The sequence below is a fragment of the Dermacentor andersoni genome, chromosome 1 (genome assembly GCF_023375885.2).
Source record: "Dermacentor andersoni chromosome 1, qqDerAnde1_hic_scaffold, whole genome shotgun sequence".
NCBI lineage: Eukaryota > Metazoa > Arthropoda > Arachnida > Ixodida > Ixodidae > Dermacentor > Dermacentor andersoni.
This window is the reverse complement of record NC_092814.1, coordinates 400,346,973-400,367,203: the sequence shown is the minus strand read 5'-3', so window position 1 is coordinate 400,367,203 and position 20,231 is coordinate 400,346,973.

The window sequence follows — 20,231 nt, the reverse complement described above, 5'->3', positions numbered from 1 at the left end:
CTGAATAATAGAGGGCTATCAGTTTCCCCAATTTTGACTACAATATGCTTTCGGTCATTGTTGCTCGGTGGTTATTTGGGGCTCTTTATGAGCCTCGTGAATTTGACATTACCAGGCTTGCTCTGTACCTGGAAGAGATATAAGAGAGATACACATTCTCGCTTTCAAAACTCGTGGCGTCATACACTATACCATGTCCAGGAAGTGTATCTACAATTGCTAGTACGTACCAAAGAAAAAGGGCGTCAGACAGGGAGATAAGATATCGCCAATGCTATTCACAGCGTGTTTACAGGAGGTATTCATAGACCTGGATTGGGAAGAATTGGGGATAAGAGTTAATGCACAATACCATAGTAACTTGCGATTCGCTGATGATATTGCCTTGCTTGGTAACTCAGGGGACCCATTGCAATGCATGCTCACTGGCCTGGACAGGCAAAACAGAAGGGTGGGTCTAAAAATTAATCTGCAGCAAATTAAAGCAATGTTTAACAGTCTCGGAAGAGAACAGCATTTACTACATGTAGCGAGGCACTGGAAGTGGTAAAGGTATACATCTACTTAGCGCAGGTAGGGACCGCGGATACGGATCATGACACTGATATAATCAGAATAAGAATGGGTTGGGGTGCGTTTGGCAGGCATTCTCTGATCATGAACAGCAGGTTGCCATTATCCCCCAAGAGAAAAGTGTATAACAGCTGTGTCTTACCAGTACTCACTTACGGGGCAGAAACCTGAAGGCTTACGAAAAGGGTTCTACTTAAATTGAGGACGAGACAACGAGCTATGGAAAGAAGAATGATGGGTGTCGCATTAAGGGGGGGATAGGAAGAGAGCAGATAGGGTGAGGGAACAAGCACGAGTTAATGATATCTTAGACGAAATCATGAAAAAGAAATGGGCATGGGCAAGACATGTAATGAGAAGGGAAGGTAACCGGTGGTCATTAAGGGTTACGGACTGGATTCCAAGAAGAGGGAAGCATAGCAGGGGGCGACAGAAAGTTAGGTGGACGGATGAGATTAAGAAGTTTGCAGGGACAACATGGCCGCAATTAGCACATGACCGGCGTAGTTGGAGAAGTATGGGAGAGGCCTTTGTCCTGTAGTGGGCGTAGCCAGGCTGATGATGATGATGTTGATGACAGCGCGGCGTGGCACTTCCGGAGACGGCGGACGTTTGCACGCATGCGCGAGTAAGAGCGGTTGCGAGAGAGGAAATGTGGGCAATTTCGCTCCTTGAATATATGACTCTGCCTAGGCACTACGGAGGAGTTTCTTAGCGTGCGTTGTATGCGTTTGTCCGTAAGCGTGCTGGCAGAAGTCCCGGGGCGCGGTAGTGCTGAACTTAGCGTCGCTAGTTGGCGGCTGGACCTAATTATATTTAATCAGTCGTATCTTTTACTAATTGTAACAACGTGCAGTTATTTCGCATTATTGGCGGCGCCTCCAGGAAACCAAAGCGGCAACGGGGACACCAAAGCAGCAACGGGGACTGGTCCGTGGGTTGGGGCTCGCCGGGGCCTGCGCGTGCCCGGGATGTATAAGATTGGTTGTCCGCTGCCGCGGACAGACATTTTTTATATGCGAGCACGCTTCGGCCTCCGCGGCCCCAACCCACGGGCCGCCCTGCTTATAGCTTTCATCCCCCCGCTACCCCTTGGGTGCCCTGGAGATACTACGCCGCCTGCTTTATTATAACCTCAGGTGCTCGCCTAAGGCCTGCGTTTGGCGGTTACATGTGCCCTCCTGGAGCAGTGCTTGTAAAAAATGCAATCTGTCGTCGTGACGAAAAATTCGACCTGCGACTTATACATCGCCAGTCAGAATTTTGCCCCTTCAGACACAGCGATCACCTAATGGGGCGTCCGTGCCCACTACCACACCGCGTCGGCAGCCAGCGGCGGAGCGTAAACAAACTTGACCGCACTCCGCAATGCCGGCATGTCCAGGGGAGAAACGCATACAACACGCGCTAAGAAACCTCTTCCGTAGTGCCTAGGCAGTGACATAATCAAGGAACAAAAGCCCCCAGATTTTCTCTCTCGCACCCGCTCTCGTTCGCGCCTGCGAAGAAACGTCGAGCGCCGCCAGAAATGCCACACCCCACTGTACCTGCTAGCAATTGCAAATACGCATCCCGGAATGCACGTGGTCCTCTCGTTTGGTTAGACCTAAGGGAGACTTCTGACGGACTAGAACACGTGTATTTATTCAGTGTCCTGGTGGTCTCTCGCTATACTTATCTGTACATGTGTAGTGTGTATCTTCGCGAAACTAGAACAATAGGTGGTCGCCTAAAAAAAATAAGATGGTTCAATGAAGGCGTCGCAAAAGATATGATGGCAACAGTTTCAAGAGTAGAACTCTCTCCGTCAGAGCATGTGCGTAATGCCGGCTGTCTACATAAATGTAGCCAAGAAGTACTCAATAAAAGAGACCTTTACGCGAAAGGCAATCACTGTATGTTGACGCTCCTCCTTCATGCTAGTGATCGGTATTTTTCTTTATTTGGGGCAAATAATTGGTTAAATAAGTTGAAGTAGCTACATTTTAAATCAACAAGGTGTCAATGCAACAGTTGTAGAAGGTTTTTGAAATGCCTTGCAGGTCCCTTCTTTTGTCGAAAAAAAATAAAGCCGGTGGAATTTAAAAAAATACCACGTAAGAACACGTCCGTGCGCAAGCGCTTGCAACGCTCCCAAGCGTAAACCTCAGAAAAAAAAGGCGCAGGCCTGCGCGGCCCACGCAGCACAGTCACAGCGTAAGCTGAAGGAGCGGCTCCAGAAGAGCTCCATTTTCGGCACCACGCACTACACTGCCTTCGCGCCACGTTCACGAGAACTGTCCGCCCGGCGTCGACGGCGAGCTACGGCTCGCGCTGCTCCCTGCACAGCGGTCCGCTGAGCCCCATGTTGGCTGGTTCCGCGTGCATCGCTCTACGATTCGCTTCTTCAGTAGCGATAGCTTGTGAGGAGGCGCCATAACGTGTACCGAAGTGTAAACAAAGGTATCCGACTACCTGGCGCACATGTCATATCCTTTGACCTTTGGCACGGTACGTTGTTGTTGATTATGATGATGATAATGATGGTTTATTGGCATCCCCTTCCAAACAGGATGGTGACCTAGCCTGCTTGAGTCAACCAGGTCCAGCTAGATGCAGCTCGCAAATGCTGTATGCAACTGCTACATGTCGGGAAACATAGTGTAATGTAAAGAAACTGCAATGCAAAGTTTGTACGTATAGACGTCTCGCAGCGCGCGAACATCGCCAAATGACACGATATGATGAAAAGGAAGATCATTTAATGGCATTCCCTTTTGAAACGCGATGGTGCAGAACAGTCACCTTGCCTGCTTGAATTAACCAAGTTTGCCATATATGTTTTTCATTAGAGCAATATTTATACATTCCCACAATCTTCCATTTCTTCTACAAGACATCTCTATTCACCTTGTGATGCTACCTATGCAACTGCTAGATGGCGTACCACCTGGTGCAATAGTATCCACCTGCAATGCAAAGGGTGCTCGATAGACGCAGCACGCATCTCACATAGCAAGTGCCGCGATATGGTGATGATTTATTTGAAACCAGACAGTGACATGCTCACCTAGCCCGCTTGATTTCATTAGGCATACAATGTATACTTTTTCTAACATTTTTGCATGCATCTCGTTAAACTCCTTAAAATCCTCAAACCTTTTTCACCTGCCTTGTACCGCTACATGCGCATCTGGTGCGTGGTGTTTTACTCGCGTAATAATATGCAGGTTAAATGCAAAATGTGCACGTATCAACGCTACGCAGCGCGCATGTCACATCGCGTGTCTCCTCGCGAACTAGGACGCGTTTATAGGGCATATTCCGGCGGCATGCCAGCATGCGATGGCGTAGTATCTCAGTGGTTGAGCTCCCGCGCAGCGGGCCTGCGTTTGATCCCGGCGGCAACTGGACATTTTTTTCTCATTCCCGGTGATAGCTGCTAGGGGCACCGGACACTGGCGGATACAATCGCCACCCCAAACGATTGTTGGAGTGAGCCCGCAACAGCTTCCGCTGTAATGCAAGCTTAGGATATGGCACTCATTAGAAACAACCGCGCTGATTCCATCATGTGTTATCAGGCGTCGGTGCGCATCTTCGTTTCTTATTCAAGTGCTCCCTTTACACTTTGGCAAGATGCGTACTGTGCTATATGACGAGGCTTACGTTTGACACCGCTATCACCGCCAACGCGCGGACACCATGTCCTGTTTTTATTTTCCGTTTTCAATTTCACGACATTTCTTTTTGGAAGGAAAAAGTACTATACAAGGACCTACAGATTGCTTTACGCGCTATTATTCTTCATTTCTCAAATTCCTCAACAAGTATTGCATCGACGCCACACAAATTAGGTAATATAAGTCAGGTTAATAAACTAACCTGATTATTTTCGCGGAGTTGGTTAAAGGATACTCATAATCTTAATGAACAACTTCCATCAACATACAGTGAACACCGCTCGCGTAAACGTGCTACATTACTGATTTCAATGTTGGCGACATTTAGATGTGACAGCCGATATATTACATATATTCTGAGCATTATACTACCACTTCATCTTCTTCATATGTATATATTCATCATCATGGCCAGCGTCATCGTCTTCAGCGCGCTACCGGCGCAATAAACCGTTGAGGCTTAACAGCTGTCTCGCAATTGGTGGAGGCTGCTTTCGATCCCTTGGCCCTCTACGCCTTCGAGTTTCCCTGGAGCTTCGTTCACGCCGCCGCTTGCTCCACCTTTCCGCCAGGATGCCCCAAGAAGATCCTCCAGTAGCCTCCGGCGTCACCGTCTCTTCCCCACCGGCCGTTCCTTCATGGACCGTCAGGACGCGGCAGCGCGATCCCACCATGTTCGCTGGCCTTCGTAGTGACGACGTTGATGACTGGCTGGACAATTATGACCGCGTGAGTGAGTCTAACCGGTGGGATGACATGCACAAGCTTCGCAACGTCGCATTCTATCTCACTGACGTTGCCAGGACTTGGTTTCTCAACCACGAGAGCACCTTCCCGGACTGGGCGGCATTCAAACACCAGCTTCGGCAGATTTTTGGCGCTCCCAACGTCCGCTCTGAGGTCGCCAAGAAAAAGCTTGACGGACGCACGCAACTTCTCGGGGAAACATACACCTCTTATATCGAGGACGTCCTCGCCCTTTATCGCCGTGTTGACGCCACCATGACGGAATCTGATCGTGTTCGTCATATCCTAAAGGGTATTGCCCACGTCGCGTTCAACGCACTGGAGATCAAAAATACAAATACCCTCAACGATGTGATCGCGACTTGCCAACACCTGGACGCACTGCAGGCCATCCGTTTACAACCTGTCGTCGGTGACACGCCTCCTTCGTCGGATACCTACCTGCGTATGCTGATTCGGACGCACCCGCCGTGGTTGCTCAGTGGCTATGGTGTTAGGCTGCTGAGCACAAGGTCGCGGGATCGAATCCCGGCCACGGCGGCCGCATTTCGATGGGGGCGAAAACACCCGCGTACTTAGATTTAGGTGCACGTTAACGAACCTCAGGTCGAAATTTCCGGAGTCCTCCACTACGGCGTGCTTCATAATCAGAAAGTGGTTTTGGCACGTAAAACCCCAGTATTTAATTAATTTTTTTTATTCGGACGCTCATACGCGAAGAGCTCCAAGCGTGTGGCCTGCTCAGTCCTCCTGTTCTCCAGCCTCAGCCTTCGGTTCCAAGCCTACGCGACATCATCAAAGAGGAGCTGTCCTCCATGACCTGCGCTGCGAGCTGTGGCCCTGCTTCACCATCCACCTCGTATGCTCAGGTTGCGGCTATGCAACCAGCGTTCGTTCGGACAGCGCCTCCTGCTACTGCCCCCAACTATCTGGCGACTCTACCACCCCGTCCGCCTGCCACAGGATTTTACACTACCCGGCCTACGCCACGCCCCATTTGTGATTATTGTGGTATTCGCGGTCACATATCGCGTTTTTGCCGAAGACGACAACAGGACGAACGCCGTGGCTACGATATTTATGAGAGAGACCCGTTGCTTCCTCCGATTCCTTACCAGCGCCGGCTCTCCCCACGCTCACCTTCTCAACCTCCCAAAGCGCCTCGCAACTACCGTCCAGGGCGCCTACGCTCGACATCACCCCTGCAACCGGACTCCTGACTACCGATCGGAAAACTAGATGGTGCAGTTTTTGGAGGGAAAGCTGCATGGCTCGCACAGACTACAATTCCTCCAGCCTGACCGGCCAATACCTTATTCGTGTGTGTAGAAGGTGTACCAGTCCTAGCATTACTTGATACGGGAGCAGCTATTTCTATTATTCACGCTGGCTTGTGCGCTCGTCTACGTAAAGTTACTACACCTTACAGTGGAGCTCTTCTTCGTGGTGCAAATAATGTGATTCGGCCATCGGCGCAACGCACCGTTAGAGTTTCGATAGACGGGATACGCCACCATATCCAGTTCGCAGTGTTGACTTCCTGTGCTCATATGCTTATACTAGGGTGGGACCCTCTCTTCGGCGTCGGCTTTCTTCTCGTGCCGTGAACGCCTCGTTAACTTGACAGAGACCGACAATTCCGACGACGTGCACGAACCACGCCTTCGCTTCCGAACTGCTGGCGATTGTATGGTGCCCCCTGGTCGCGAACAACTCCTTCCAGTTAACTCTGACATCACCGATGGTGACGTTTTAGCTGTACCGTCAGCTCGTTGCTTATCCAAAGGGATTGGTCTGGCACCCAGCCTTGTTCGCTTCATCAACGGCACGGCCACTTTGGCTGTACTCAACACAACCAATGAGCCAGTCCTGCTTTTGAAAGGCGCCGTTCTCATGTGCATCTGGGACACTCAGCCTGTCTCTGTGCTTACCTCGACTACTGCTGTTTCACAACCACCCACAGCTATGGATCCAGTCCCTGCTTCTGTTCTCACTAGTAGCATCAGCTCAGATCTAACGCCACAGCAGACGGGGGAGTTACTGGCGTTGTTATCCAAGCATAAAGACTCCTTCGATGTCAACTCTCCTCTTCTGGGACAGACTTCTGCGACGGCTCATCGCATACACACAGATGGAACTTCCATCGTGCGCCGGCGACTACATCGCGTTTTTTCCGCTGAACGCCAGATGATCGATACCCACGTCGCCGACATGCTGAAACGTAGCATAATCCGCCCATCCTCAAGCCCTTGGTCGTCGCCTGTCGTTTTGGTGCGTAAGAAAGACGGCTCAGTGCGATTTTGCGTAGACTACCGTGCCTTGAACAAAATAACTCGGAAAGATGTATATCCACTGCCCCGAATTGATGATGCGTTAGATTCATTACAAGGCGCGGAGTATTTCTCCAGCCTTGATCTACGCTCACGATATTGGCAGGTCCCCATGCCCGAAGCAGACAAGGAGAAAAGCGCCTTTGCCACACCCGATAGACTTCGCGAATTTAACGTAATGCCTTACGGCCTGTGTAATGCTCCCGCCACGTTTGAGGCGAGGGTCTCGAATCTGGCAGCCTTGATGCCATTAAGTAGCATGCAATAGTTTATTAGCCACCCGCCTACTGTCCTAAGTTCACGTGTTACGTAACGCCATCGGACAAAATATATTTACTAGCATGACAGGTCGTAGCGTGAGTACTAGCCATATCTGTGAAAAAATATTAAATGCATCAGCTAGTTATGTACCTGATAATTTTTTGCCATTAATTTGTAACTGCGATAAAGGTTTGTGGCAATCACTACGATTCAAAGCCGGTTCAACCTCGCCCATAGTAGACTGTGTTTATGGCTTTCGATGTCCAGGAAAGATGAGTGGTGTGCTGTGCGTGCATGCCGTAACTTCTTAGTTAACTTGTTTCGATACTTTTTAAACACGGCAAGATCATCTGTTGATCGCGTGTGGAGGAAATGTTGGTATAGCTTGTCCCTTGTTTTCATTTCATCGCGTAAATCAGGTGTAAGCCATGGTTTCCGGGTTTTTCTACTTTTTCTGCGTGTCCTGGAAGGAAAGCTGTGGTGGTATAGGCGGGACAATATATTGTAACGATGTTAGTAAAACAACGATATTTATTAAAGGCGAACTTGTGCCCACAAGTAAAAGTCACTGCGGTCGTAAAGAAGTCCGCGGAAGTCGCGTTCTCAAACTGGGCTCGAACCGTCTTCCTCTTTCTCCTCGCGTGACACCTCGTGGGCGTGGCGCATGCGAGCCGGTTCCAACTGGCTGCCCGTGCCACGAAGATCGTTGCCTGTTGTTGCTGAACAACACCACTGTACGGCGTGCACAGTGCCCAATGCAAAGGGCGCGCAACTTGAATGTCACCAAATTTGTCGTGGTATTATCCCCCTCCTTACCGCATTGGCCCGATGCTTGAGAAGAAGTAGGGGTTCCTGTGGGCTCTCACTTTTTTTTTTGTTGTTGTTCATGACCTCTCCTGGTAGGGTTTCATGCGGACAACATGCACAACTTCCGTGTAGTTGCGCCGTCTTAGGCTCTCGTGTCCAGCGGATTTCACTTCGTAAGTGACGTCGCTTATGCGACGAAGTATTTCGTAAGGGCCGAAGTATCGGCACAGAAGCTTTTCAGACAGTCCACGGCGTCGCACTGGGGTCCATACCCACACCTTGTCACCGGGCTGGTAATGAGCTTCACTACGGCGCTAGTTGTACCGGCTGGAGTCGATGCGTTGTTGGCGGCGTATTCGGTACCTTGCCATCTATCGTGCCTCCTCGGCTCGTTGCAAGAAATCATCTAGGTCGGATGAGTTATGGTTTTCTTCATCTAACGGCAACATAGCATCCAAAGTTGTGGTTACTGCTCGGCCGAATACAATTTCAAACGGGCTGACTCGTGTTGTTTCCTGAACGGCCGTATTATATGCGAAGGTGATGTATGGCAAAATTTCGTCCCACAGCCTATGTTCAACGTCGACATACATCGAAAGCATGTCGGTCAGTGTTCTGTTGACGCGTTCAGTTAAATCGTTGTCTGAGGGTGGTACACCGTAGTTTTCCTATGATCAGTATGTGTCATTTGCAACAAGCATTTCATTAGGTCCACAGTAAAGGCCGTTCCACGATCGGTAATAACAACTGTGCGAGCGCCATGCCTGAGCACGATATTGTGGACAAAGAATTTTGCAACTTCGACAGCCGTTGCATTGTACAGGGAATCAGTTTCTACGTAACGGGTCACATAGTCCGTGGCCACAACTATCCACTTTTTGCCTAAAGATGATGTTGGGAAGGGTCCAAGGAGGTCCATACCGACTTGTTGGAATGTGGCTTTTGGTGGCTCTATAGGCTGGAGGAGGCCGGCCGGTTTTACGGATGAAGTCTTGCGCCTTTGACACTCGCGACAAGTCTTGACGTAGTGCTGCACTGATGCTAATAACTTGGTCCAGTAGTATTTCAGACGAATCCTGGCAACTGTACGGCTCACGCCCATGTGTCCAGACGTCGGCTCATCGTGACATGCATGCAAAATTTCTTCTCGCATACATGGGGGTACGACAAGTAAAAACTTTGTCTCGCTATTCTCGAAGTTTCTCTTGTAGAGGACACTTCCTCGCAGACAGAACGAGGATAGCCCCCTAGAGAAAATACGCGGGAGTTGAACGTCGAGTCCCTCCAGGCGCTGTATAAATGGAAGCGATTCCGGGTCATCTCGTTGTTGTTGAGCAATTTGTGACGCGTCAACAATGCCAAGGAACGGGAAATCCTCTTCCTCTGACACAGTTGTCTCCACGGGTGCGCGTGACAAGCAGTCGGCATCGCTGTATTTCCTCCCGGATCGGTATACGACAGTAATGTCATACTCTTGAAGCCTAAGGCTCCATCTTGCTAGTCGTCCGGATGGATCCTTGAGATTCGCCAGCCAGCAAAGCGAATGGTGATCGCTGACTGCTCTGAATGGTCTACCATAGAGGTAGGGCCGAAATTTACATATTGCCCAAATGACTGCAAGGCACTCTTTCTCGGTTGCGGAGTAGTTTGCCTCTGCTTTCGAGAGCTTACGGCTGGCATAAGCAATTACTTTCTCCTGGCCGTTATTCCACTGCACTAGTATGGCGCCGAGGCCGACGTTACTCGCGTCGGTATGAACTTCAGTGTCGGCTGTCTCATCAAAATGGGCAAGGATTGGAGATGCTTGCAGGCGTTTCCTTAACTCGCCAAAGGCGTCTTGTTGTTCGCTTTTCCACATGAAAGGTTGATCTTCTCTTGTCAGTATTGTAAGGGGCTAAGCAATGTTTGAAAAGTTTTCCACAAATCTTCTGCAATATGCGCATAAACCCAAGAAACGTCGCACTGACTTTTTGTCTGTGGGTGTCGGGAACCTCGCAACAGCTGCTGTCTTTTCGTGATCTGGCCGAACGCCTTCAGCGCTGATGACGTGTCCGAGAAACCGAAGTTCATCGAAGCCGAATTGACATTTTTCCGGCTTAATTGTCAAGTCTGCTGCGCGAATAGCTTCTAATACTAGTCTCAGGCGCTCTAGATGTTGGTCAAATGTGGTGGAAAATACGACCACATCATCCAAATGCACTAAGCATGACTGCCATTTCAATCCTGCAAGAACAGAGTCCATCATTCGCTGGAACGTTGCGGGCGCGGAACAGAGGCCGAATGGAAGTGCTTTAAATACGTAGAGGCCATCTGGGGATACGAATGCTGTCTTTTCACGGTCGCGTTCATCCACCTCTATTTGCCAATATCCACTCTTGAGATCCAGGGAGGAGAAATACTTTGCACATCGGAGCCGATCTAACGTATCGTCGATACGCGGAAGGGGGTACACATCCCGCTTGGTTGCGCTTTTCAGTTTACGGTAGTTGACGCAGAATCGAAGTGTGTTATCTTTTTTCTTAACGAGCACTACCGGAGAGGCCCATGGATTGCTGGAAGCGAACATTGTTTAACTGCGCGAACAAACGAACCACAAAGACAGCGTCCTTGTCCCTCGCTGTCTTTGTGATTCGTTTGTTCGCGCAGTTAAACAATGTTCGCTAATATCTACCAACTTGCCCAACAACAAGTTCTTCTAAACTAAGACTGCTGGAAGGCTGAATAACGTCATCTGAAAGCATCTCCTCTACTTGCTTCTTGATGATCTCCCTTTCTTTTGGTGAAACTCGATACGGGTGCTGGCATACCGGTCTTGCGGCGTCCTCTGTCACGATTCTGTACTTCGCAACAGACGTGCGCCGTACCTTCGAGGACGTGGAGAAGCAGTCAGAAAAATCCTTTATCAGGGCATATATCTGTTTCTTTTGGGCTTCCGAGAGTCTCGGGTTGACGGTAATTGATCTGTCGACACTGCAGGTTCCTGGCAGGGCAGTTGACGTAGTTAGGCTGCATAATTCGGTCGTTTCACAGAACTCGTGGAAATAGGCAATAGCTGTTCCTTGTACGATGTGTTGGAATTCATTACCGAAGTTTGTAAGTCCGACATTTGCACGGCCATCGCTTAACTGAACAAGGCCCCGAGCCACGCAAATGCCTTTGTTGAAAAGGAGCTCTATGTTTCCATCCGCTATGCCTTCGCAGTCGGAAAATCTTCCATTCTCCACAAAAACCATTATACTGCAGCGTGGCGGCACAGTTACGTCATCGTCAACGACGCGCAGTGCAGCGAGACGTCGCTCCTCCGATTCTTCCACAGGTATAGCTTGTTTTGTCGAGAAAGATACACTGGACCTACGTAGGTTAATTATGGCGCCGTTAGCTTGTAGAAACTCCATTCCCAATATAAGTTCCCGTGAACATTCTGGTAGTACAATAAAGTCAGAAACGTAAGTAAAGCCTTTTATCGTAAGTCTTGCGGTGCATCGGCCAACGGGCGTAATAAGATGACCGCCTGCCGTGCGTTCTGCGGACCAGTCCACTTCGTCACAACTTTTTTAAGGTACTTCGCCATCTTGAAGCTTACTACCGAATAATCAGCGCCGGTGTCGACTAAGGCATTCAGCTCGCAGCCGTCTATTATCAACCGCAAATCTGACGTAATCGTTCCGTTCCTGCACCTGTAGACTGAAATTATCTCGTCACCGCACTGGAATCGCGTTGGAGGATCTTCGTAACTCTGGTTATCAGTGGCCTCACCACCACATGTCGCTTGCTTCAGATTTCCTGGTGTGGGCTTGGTGAACGACGCCTAGGCAATCTTGGAGACGCGCGTGGGCTAGGCGATCGGTAGCGCATGGGCGACAGTGATCGTGGTTGCCGTTGGCGAGGAGTAACGGGGCTTTGGCGCGTCGACACGTGTTCGTCGATCTCCGCTGGCCGTTAGAGTTTCGGGGGCATGGTGCGCTTAAGGGAAAACCCCTTAACCCAACTTGACGGTACGGGCAGAACCTATACAGGCGACCCGCTTCTCCGCAGTGGAAACACAGAGGCCTGCGCTCGTGGTCACGCCAGACGTCACTTTTCCGGAGCCTTTGTTTCACAAAACGAGGTGCACTGCGTGCTGATAGGCAGCCGGTGGTTCCAGTAGACGAGGTGCACTGCGTACTGTAGGCGGGTAGGGAACGGTCGTCGCAACTGCTCCACTACTATGTACCGCGGGTTGCCTGAGTACGTCGGCGTACGTTGGGGTGCGCCGCGTCGGCTGTGGCTCACGCTCTGGATCCCGTATGACGTTCCTGAGTTCGTCCCGGACAACGTCGACGATAGATAGTATAGCTGGAGCCTGAGGTATCTGCAACTTGTTGAGCTCTTCCCTGATCACTGACCGGACAAGCTCCCGCAGGGCTTCCAGGTCGCTTGGCAGGCCTCCAGGGAAGACATGGACAGGTGCGCAGCTTGCCTCACGGTTGTATTGCCGAGCCCGCTGTTCCAGCGTCTTTTCGATGGTCGTTGCTTCACATCTGAACTCGGCGACCGTGCGCGGTGGGTTGCGGACGAGAACTGCGAAGATTTCCTGCTTTACTCCACGCATGAGATGGCGCAGCTTCTTATCTTCACTCATGGTGGGATCAGCACGCTTGAACAGGCGGGACATGTCCTCGATGTACATCGCCACGTTCTCGTTTGTGAGCTGGTTCCTGGCTTGAAGTGCGATTTCCGCCTTTTCTTTACGATCCGTGCTGGCGTACGTTGCTAGCAGTTCTCGTCGAAATTCCTCCCAAGAGGTCAAAGAGGGTTCGTGGTTTTCATACCACGTTTTTGCGAAGTCTTCCAAAGCGAACTATACGTTACGGAGCTTCTGTCTCTCATTCTATTCATTAAAGCTTGCCACTTTCTCGAACAGTTCCAACCAATCTTCCACGTCTTCGAACGAGTCACCATGGAATGTTGGTGGCTTGCGAGGTTGGCTTACGACTAGCTGTGCCGGTGTTACCTGGGCAGTCATTGTGGCGGCGTCCGTTGTGGGAGTTTCTCTTGGCAAGAAGAGAAGAGGGCCGAATTCGGGCGAGTCACCTCGAAGACGGCGGCTGGTCCGCTGGTGTACAGGTGTCAGTTCCACGGGATGGACTCGCGGGTTGTCGGGGCTACGCTGACTTTCGTTCGTGGGGCTTCGACTCATACCCCGCACCTCCACCAGAAATGTAACGATGTTAGTAAAACAACGATATTTATTAAAGGCGAACTTGTGCCCACAAGTAAAAGTCACTGCGGTCGTAAAGAAGTCCGCGGCAGTCGCGTTCTCAAACTGGGCTCCAACCGTCTTCCTCTTCTCCTCGCGTGACACCTCGTGCGCGTGGCGCATGCGAGCCGGGTCCAACTGGCTGCCCGTGCCACGAAGATCGCTGCCTGTTGTTGCTGAACAACACGTCTGTACGGCGTGCACAGTGCCCAATGCAAAGGGCGCGCAACTTGAATGTCACCAAGTTTGTCGTGGCAATATGAATGAACATATTGTAAGCCTCACTGGCATCTGCTAGGTTAGTTACCACATCCCAATCTACTGTCTAAAGAGTATCACCAAAAGATTTCAGAGTTGTGTCTGTAATTAATTGGTATTACAGTGGTGGGAACTTTTTTCCTCTTAATCCGCTTATTTCAGAATACACAAACACCGGCAAATGGTCACTGATAGAACAAGATAAGACTCCGGATTTAATGTTTGACTGTAAGGAATTAGTGATAAATAAATCCAGAGTTGACTGGCCTTGAGGCGTAACCCTAGTAGGCGTGTTGATTAAGTTGACAAAACCGTTCGATAATATAACCATATTGAAAGAATTCGATGACTGACTATTCGAACCCATGTCAATGTTGAAATCTCCACCAGCTATTAAAGTTTTGGAATTATGATATTGAACCACATATGCAAGAAATTGATCGTAGAACTTTATAAACGCCGGTATATCACCAATCGGTGGTCGATAGCACAAAGAAAATACATGCTTACCAGTGCATAGTGACAATATTTCATAGTCAGGTGAAATCACAGTATAAGAATCAAGGATTTGACATTCAAGGTCATCTGCAATCAGCAACGCCACTCCACCCCCTCGAGAGTGTGACCTGTTTAAATAGTAAGTATTATAATTAGGCAACCTAAATATATCACTTTCAGAAGTGCTCCATGTTTAGGTTAGCATGATAACGGAAAATTGAAAGGAAAATGAAGTAACCAGCTCCTCGAAGCCCGACATTTTGTTTCTCAAAGATCGCGTATTTAGGTGGATACATTTTATGGAGGTTGTAGTAAATGTTGCTACAATTTCAGTTACATCATTTGGTAAGTAAAACTCCACTTCATCATACATCCCTCAGATATTGCAACCAACTCCACTGTTTAGAGTTCCTCAAGTTCATCCTTATCCTTAATGTGAACTGCATGAGCTCCCTCGGTCTTCCGTACAAGGACCTTGCCATTGACGTGCCAAACAAACTTATAATCCTTTTGCCTTGCCGCTTCTTTCGTAGCCCGTAGAAGCTCCCTGCTGTGTCGAATCAGATTTTCTTTAAAGAAAATTCGAGGGTTGTCGCCAGTGAGGGTGTACTTCTTTTTTAGCTACGCGTCTCTGGTCTCTTGCTTTGTGAAGCGGATACTAATTCCTGGTATCTTGTCTTGCTTAGCGAGCAGCCGATGCACGGATGCGATATCAGCTTTTGTAAGCTGAGGTACTCTTAGCTTATCAGCGACTTCATTTAGAGAGGTCATCAAGTTTTCACCCTCCACAACAGGGATTCCGTGAACTTCCAACTTCAGTCACCTACTTCGGAACTCAAGATCATTCACCTGTCGTATAAGGTCGCATTCTGGAGAAGCATGTGCCTTTTCTGTTTCTTCCAGTTCTGTCACCCTTTTTTTAGCCCCTTGATTTCCGTGTCTTGCTTAGTTATCTTTTCTTGAAATTCATCGAATTTCTGGGATAGAAAGTGAACCGACTGTTCCATGCTATTTACTTTTCCTATTAAAGCCGGCAAGCCCTGAAGTTTCTCGTTTATCGATGCAAGAACCTTCTTTGCCATTTCCGATTTAGATTTGTATGATTTTTATAGCAGGCCAGCACACTTTCCGAAGTGGTACATGTGTAAACACTCGCTACATTTCACAGACCCTTCATCCTCTACAGGTAAGTGGTACGATAAGCAGGTGTCGGGCATACTGCAATAAAGGCACAAACAGACAAGAAAAACGAATCAGGAGCTAGAAAGTTCTGCAAGGCAACTACTGGTTGAGCATGTTGTACCATTCTATAGCAGTAATGACAGCAGTGGCAGCAGCGACAGCTTAAATAAGAGAAACAGCAGCAGTACAAGAGAATGTCAAGGATAACTAACCTGCCACAGCAGTGTACACAGAATCAGACGAGTTTCCAGGTGCTGCCGCCGCTGCCAAACGACCGCCGACTGGGAGACGCCCCACTATATCAGGATGCAAGGCGTCGAACTGCGCTTGCGCAAATAGAGTCCGTCAGAATCGCGAAGCCAGAGCACGGTCGAGCAGATTTCGTCGCCGAGAAACGCTGACGATAAGAGTGCCCGCAAGAAGGCAGTAGATCCGAAGATGCTCAGGTACGGTGGAAGTCAGCACAGCTCCGATGCGGCTCCAATGCGGCTACTGCAACAGCCTGCAACAGCAGTGTACACAGAATCAGACGTGTTTCCAGTTGCTGCCGCCGCTGCCAAAAGACCGGAAGATAGGAAGGTGAACCAAGGGGCTGGATTTTGTTTATCATCAACATATTTTTATGTTCACTGCAGGACGAAGGCCTCTCCCTGCTATCCTCAATTGCCCCTGTCCTGCGCCAACTGATGCCCAGTTGGGCCTGTAAATTTCCTCATTTCTTCACCCCGCCTAGTCTTCTGCCGTCCATGACTGCGCTTCCCTTCTCTTGGCACCAATTCTGTTACTCTAATGCTCTACCGGTTATCCATCGTACGCATTATATCGCCTGCCCAGCTACATTTTTTTTTCTTCTAATGTCGATTAGAATATCGGATATCCCCGTTTGCTCTCTGATCCACACTGCTCTCTTCCTGTCTCTTAACGTTACGCCTAACATTTTTCGTCGCATCGGTCTTTGCACAGTCCTCAACTTGTTCTTGAGCTTATTCTCAACCTCCAAGTTCCTGCCTCCTATGTTAGCACCGGTAGGGATCAGTGATTACACATCTTCCTTTTCAATGATGGTGGTAAGCTCCCCGCCAGGACCCTGCAATACTTGCCGTATGCAATCTAACCCATTTTTATTCTTCTACAAATTTGCTTCTCATGATCAGGGTCCCCTGTGAGTAATTATCTAGATAAGCGCACTCTTTTGCAGACTCTAGAGGCTGACTGGAGATCCTGGAATCTTGTTTCCTTCCCAGGCTATTAAACAATATCTTTCTCTTCTGCGTATTAATCTTCAACCCCACTCTTACACATTCTCTGTTAAGGTCCTCAATTATTTGTTGTAATTCGTCCCTAGGGTTGCTCAACAGGACAATGTCATTTGCAAAGCTCAGGTTACTGAGATATTCGCGGTTGATCCACGCTCCTAATCCTTTCCAGTCTAATAGCTTGAATTCTTCTAAGCATGCTGTGAATAGCATTGTAAAGATTGTTCTATTGCGATTGCAATCACATGGACTATCCAAGCGCATTCCTGCCGTCGGCATGGTCGTCGGCGTCGCCGTGAGGTTGCGTATAAATTCCAAGGGCGATAACGCCGCATGCCTTACGCTTTTTAGGATTGACCTGTCCGGTGTGAGAGGCGGTCAGGCGGGCCACGTCTACATGATTGCACTCTCCTCCGAATCGACGATACGCTTTCCCCCGAGCCGACACAAAAATATGCAAGGCAAACCAAAAAGGCAAGAAGGCACCTTCCCGCTCTCCGAGCTGACACAAAAGGGTGTAGGGCAAACCAAAAAGGCAACAATGCGCCCCTCCCCACCCCCGCTCCTACGTCCTCGCTCAATCACGTTTACACATTCATCATTGTTAATTTAGTGTGTAAGCGAATGTTTACAAGTTTACAGGGCCGCTAAAACTACTATCCTTACTCCGTACAGCTACCCACTAATTTGCTATTGCAATCGGTTCTTCGCCTTTCGGGCGAAACTGCGGCTTCTTTTCCGCGGTCAGCATCATAATCAATCGGCCTTTCCCACCAAATTGCAGCAGCGGCTTGTCCAACAACTTTCTTGAATAATGTAACCAATTTTCTTTCTGAGTGACGTTATGTGGCTATATTGCGAGCCCAAACCTTATGTAATACCCCCAAGAGGGTTCTTCAAGGAAATGATGTGATGTGATTCAAGTTGGGGCTTGGGTGTTTGGCTAAATTTCGTTCCTTTTATTATAATACGTCGGTACCCACAACCGAACAAGGTTGTCGATGTGAAAAATGGAGAGCCCGCATTCATAAATTTTCCATCCGTAGTGGCTTGCTCTTACTTTTTGTTCTTATTTTCGCTCTTACTTGCTTTGACTGCATTTCTAGCGCGAGAGATTCTTGTGAACATGGGCTCAGGGCCTTTACTGCGCTCTGCAGCCTCATACTTCTTGAAATTTAAGTGCTTTTCTTGCTGTAGATGCAGTCACCTAACGAGAATGTGAAAGGAGAAAAAAGAAACAAACAAGAATGCACGACAGGGATAATACCAACACCATGCAGCATTACGTGCCGTTCGCGTAGGTGCGAAATGCACACAAACCGAAACAACTGAGGCACCATCAACGGGACGTCCACTTGTGCAGCGCTCGTGCCACCTATATGCTAAAGTACTGATTCAGAAAGCGTCGGCCGGTTTGTCAATCGCCTAAATAAGACACAGCACATACAAAGCGGCGGCCGTATTGTTTAAGGATTGTTTTGATTCGATTCTATTAATTTCTCATCGCTTATCGGAGCAAGCGGCCGATGCTGTCGATGGCCTATACTGCTATATAGACTACGGTACATGTATCGAAATTCCGCACGCTTAGCTGTTCTCAATGCAATGGGTGGTGATATAGTGTTGGTTATATAGCATACCAGGACGGCAGATTGTATGGATTCCCTTCGGTCGATTCTAATGTTTATTTTTTTTTGGTAATCCCCATTCGTCGTTTCATTACACTACACGTGGTGCGACACTATAGTAACATTGGCAAAACGCGAGAAGGAAAAGAATTGGAATTGATTAGTTACGTTATCTTGGCCTAGGAATCACTGCACGGTGTACCCGCAGTGAAATATTTTATCATGAGGTGTGCCAAAACCACGATTCCTTTATGAGGCACGCCGTAGTGGAGGGCACCGGAACAATTTGGACCACCTGGTTTTTCTGAACGTGCACTTAAATCTAAGTAAACGGGTGTTTGTGCATTTCGCCGCCATCGAAATGCGGCCGCCATGGCCGGCATCCCGCCGCCTCGGGCTTAGCAACGCAATAACCATTGCACTGAGCAACCACGGCGGGTGCAGAGAAATATTCAAATTTGTGTGTACAGATATGTACGCCGTGTCTAGACAGGATCTGTGCCAAGTTCTTCTAGTCTCTCCTATCGATAATAAGTAAATACTGGCAAGCGCTATTTCAATACGGGACAAGATAACCACCGACGCACAGGACAAGCGCTACTCGCAACTAATTAGTTGCGAGTCGCGTTTGTGTTGTGCGTTGGTGATTTATCTTGTCCAGTATTGACACAGCGCTTAACAGTATTTATCTATTAACATGAAGGCAATTATGCCAGGAACACATTTTGCTAAACGATTATAAGTTGTATGGAGCCCGAAAGCCACACGGCGCTTGTGGTAGACATCGTGGCCTAGGGCTCTGGAACAATGTTGGCTACATAACGTTATTTAACATGTACCAAAAGCTCCACATACGAGTGTTTCCGCATTCCGCTTCCAACGGAATTTGGCCGCCGTATAGCCGGTACTCGCAATGTACCTCCATACACCGTGCTAAGCAGAAGAACGCGACGGCCACCCAGTCACTACAACGGGTACGCTTCGAATCCAAACACGCGCATGCGGACGGATCGCATCTTGCTTCTCTCCTGTAACGCTGCTTGCGTAGACGCACGCATCTTCTTCATCAGCACCGCGGCTGCGCGCGCAGCAAAGCGATCGCTATGGTGCAGTTTTCATTTTTTCGCAACGCTTGTCTTCAAAGCCTCTGCTCGTGTGCACGCCTCGGCACCGGTCTGTCCGGCGGCAACTAACAAGGCGCGGACCTGTTTTGGGCGCGTTGGGATGACCGTGAGGTCGATTCGCGTACCGAAGGGCGCGAGCTCCCTCCTCGCCAAACAAAAGGGGCGGCGAGAGGAAGATAAACGAAAGCCAGCTTTCATTACGCGCCAGATTTTCGGGCTAATGAAGCAGCTGCGATCCTTAATTGGCAAACACGGGCGACTGTAATTACACCCCCGGCGCTCACGCAACCGTTGAGGGGCCGTCGAAGGAACACGACGGCCGCCAACCTGCCCGTCACGAGGGTTGTGCCGTGCGAAACCGTGCCTTCGAGCGCGTGAGCGGCCGTCGGCGACGCGGCGCGTATTGAGATCTCGCTCGGAACCGTCAGCGCCGCCCCGCAGGAGCATTCTGCGCTGTCGCCCGTGGAATGATGAAATGCTAAATGAAGCCATGCACCGGAATAAGATCGACCAGAGAAAGGCATCGAGTCCACACTGAAGCAGTGCTCGACTACGCGACAGCGTCAAAAATCAACTCAGGCCGAGCTCAGCTAACGAGCAGTGCGTCGGTAAGCACCACGTCTCAGGAAGATGCGAAATATATAGGTGCTTTGTAGCTAGTTGAAC